At 33.7% G+C, this 2,974-nt stretch overlaps 1 pseudogene; it reads left to right on the top strand.

Moving 5' to 3' along the window:
* Nucleotides 1-320: 320 nt before the first annotated feature.
* LOC116894406 lies at nucleotides 321-1,099 on the top strand (annotated as a pseudogene).
* The last annotated feature ends 1,875 nt before the right edge of the window (nucleotides 1,100-2,974 follow it).

Below are 2,974 nucleotides of genomic sequence, written 5' to 3'. Positions count from 1 at the left end.
AAGCCAAACCTCTTAATCCTTCTAATCCTACCAAAGAGTTCCACAATATATTTTGAAATTCCTAAAACTGGAAGTAAATAGTGTATGCTTCCCTATCAATCCACTTACTTTTCAATGCTTTCTAAATATATAATTTAAATGGTCAAAACCCTTTATGATATATAATTTTTATAATGTTAGACATGCTAAGGTAAGTCAGTCTTATATTAAAATGATTTTTATCCCTTATTAATAGGGTTACAGTATTATGATTATTCAAAATGTGATTATTCATTACTCAATTTTAATTTTATGCTTTTTTTTCAATTATTGCTCTACTCATGGCACATGAGTACAGTGTGGATCCTGAGGACTGGATTAGCACACCAACTCATGACTTCCTGCTAAAGCCTGGTGATTTGTTGTACTTGACCAGAGGGACCATTCATCAGGCAGAAACTCCTTCAGGCTTGCCCAATCTATTCACCTGACTATTAATACCTACCTGAATAATTCATGGGGAGATTGCCTTTTGGGTTCCATTTTGGGACAAATATTAGTCTCTGCCAAGGAAGATGTAGCACTAAGGGCTAGAATAGCCCTGTGGATGCTCATGTATGTGGAAACCCTAGCTGATGTAACAAGGAAGCTAAGCGGCTTTCAAAGAACTCTTGCAGACCAGTTTAAGGGCAGAAAAAACTGTGGTCATCAGCTATGAGGGACTTCATCATGCACAGACTCCCATCTTTCAATGTGGGAAATGAAACGGAGATGATGGACCCAAGTAAAAAGTTGTGAAGGTTGGACAGCATTGTAAGATTGCAGTTTAAAGATCACATTGTCCTCACAGTAGAGCCAGATTAGAATCAATCTGATGAAGCTCAACAAAAGATGGTTTACATCTATCATTCTCTTAAGAATGTGAGGTAGACACACATGATGGGAAAAGAGGTAGAAACAGAGATTTACGAATGTGCTTTCTTTTATTACATACAGATGCTCTGAAGCAAATCTGTGGGGGTCACCAATTTGTGTTAGGGACCTGAAACTTGACACAGATGAGGAAAGGGAGAACCCAGCATTGACTTTCTGTACCGAGTCTTTAATCCAAGTACTCTAGTGCCTTCATGCAAAAAATTGTTTGTTATTTTCTCTTCACATACTTTCAGTGAAGGGAAGACTTAACTCCTAGGGGACTCGGTGTTCTGAGTAGGGTTCTGAGTGGAGGTGTGGTTACATGGGAGAGCAGGAGAAAGAAGCTGGTCCATGTCCTTATGGACATGAGAGGAAAACAGTTAATTTGGGGGCATTCCAGGCTGTGATTAAACGATACTTTGGACAAGTCAATTTAATCTAGTGTGATAGAAAAGGCAAAACTCCAGTGCATACATCATATAGATTTATGTCATTACCTGGTTTTTGTTTTGGTTCTTTGGAAGAAATTACTGCTTTAGAGAAATTCCTTAGCTGCAAAAATACTTCTTAACAATCATCAATTTTTGAATGAATAATGAAAACTAGTTTCATTTTTAAAAATATCTGGAGAAGTTTTTAGGCATAAACACAAAATCTAATATGAATTCTACATGTGTATACACACACACACACACACACACACACACACACACACATATATATTCTCTTGGTTTTTTCACAATGAAAAAAAATCAAGTTTTCAACTGTATTTTTGCCAAAATAGAATCTATGTAAATAATAATTATGGATGTTTTTGATATGACTGTAGCAATTCTAAATCAATAGTTTGTAAGTAATTTGAGTAGATCGTTCAGAAGGTAAAAGTACATGCTTTGCTAGATTTCCCACATTTGGTTCTGAGCACCTCTGTTATTTGCATAACAACAAACTACCTGTATTGAACTCATGTAAAAATACACACATACACAAAGAGAGAGAAAGAGGAAGTGAAAGACAGAGAGACAGAAATTAACAGAGACAGAGAGACAGAGAGAAACATGGAGAGAGGACATATTAAAGTGAGTGTGTGAACACACATAGATAAAATAAATAAACATCAAATATTTGTCAGTAATTAGTCAAATTATTATGAAATTGCATGCTTAAGACTCAGTTAAATTATAGATATATATAGAGAGAGATATGGATAGATAGATATAGATAGATAGATATAGATATAGATATAGATATACAATTATCAAGCCAAACAAAGAAATCTGTAGACCAGTAGAAATATGAGAAAGAACAGAGAGAACAGTTCTGCCCTGATACAGAGATGAAATGTACATCTTTTACTGTACATGACAAAAAGCATGTAAACATTTAAGCAGAAAGGTATAGCAAATTCAAGGTAATAATCCAAAACTTACATTTACCAAACAGAAAAGGTCATAGAGGTTAGTGAGATAGTATAAACTGAAGATTTTAGAAAAACAAAAGAGAATTTCAGTTAAACTTTACATAAATAAAGTATATATATAATCTGTAGAGGTAGAATGCATAGTTGGTCTTTTTTTTCCTCTATGCCTAAAATCTTCTCAAGAAAATTTTCTTTAAGAATCAAACATGTTTTCCTTATTCATTCAACAGTTGATGAACATCAAGACTGGTTATATTTCCTGTTAACTATTGCAAATACAAGATGAATAAAGGAGAATGTGCAAGGGTATTTCCAGTAGGATATACAGTCCTTTTCATTTATTATGGTGATGCTCAAGTGTTTTATAGCTGAGTTACATGGTAATTCTATGGCTAGTTTAGTAATTATTTATTTATGTATTTATTTAGATAGGATTTTACTGTGTAGTTTTGGCACATTTAGAGCTCTAAATATAGGAAGGCTGGACTTGAACTCAAAGGAAATAATTTGTCTGAATTTCTAGAGTCAGAGTAATAAAGGCATGTGTCACTATAGATCTAATAGTTGTATTCTTAGCTTTTTATTTAAAGACTTACATGCTGATGTCCATAATAAATATGGAAATTAACACTTATTCCAACAATAATTTAGAACAAACCT

The sequence above is a fragment of the Rattus rattus genome, chromosome 2, assembly GCF_011064425.1.
Source record: "Rattus rattus isolate New Zealand chromosome 2, Rrattus_CSIRO_v1, whole genome shotgun sequence".
Lineage (NCBI taxonomy): Eukaryota > Metazoa > Chordata > Mammalia > Rodentia > Muridae > Rattus > Rattus rattus.
The sequence above is the reverse complement of the archived record's forward strand: the minus strand, read 5'-3'. Positions and strand labels throughout refer to the sequence as shown.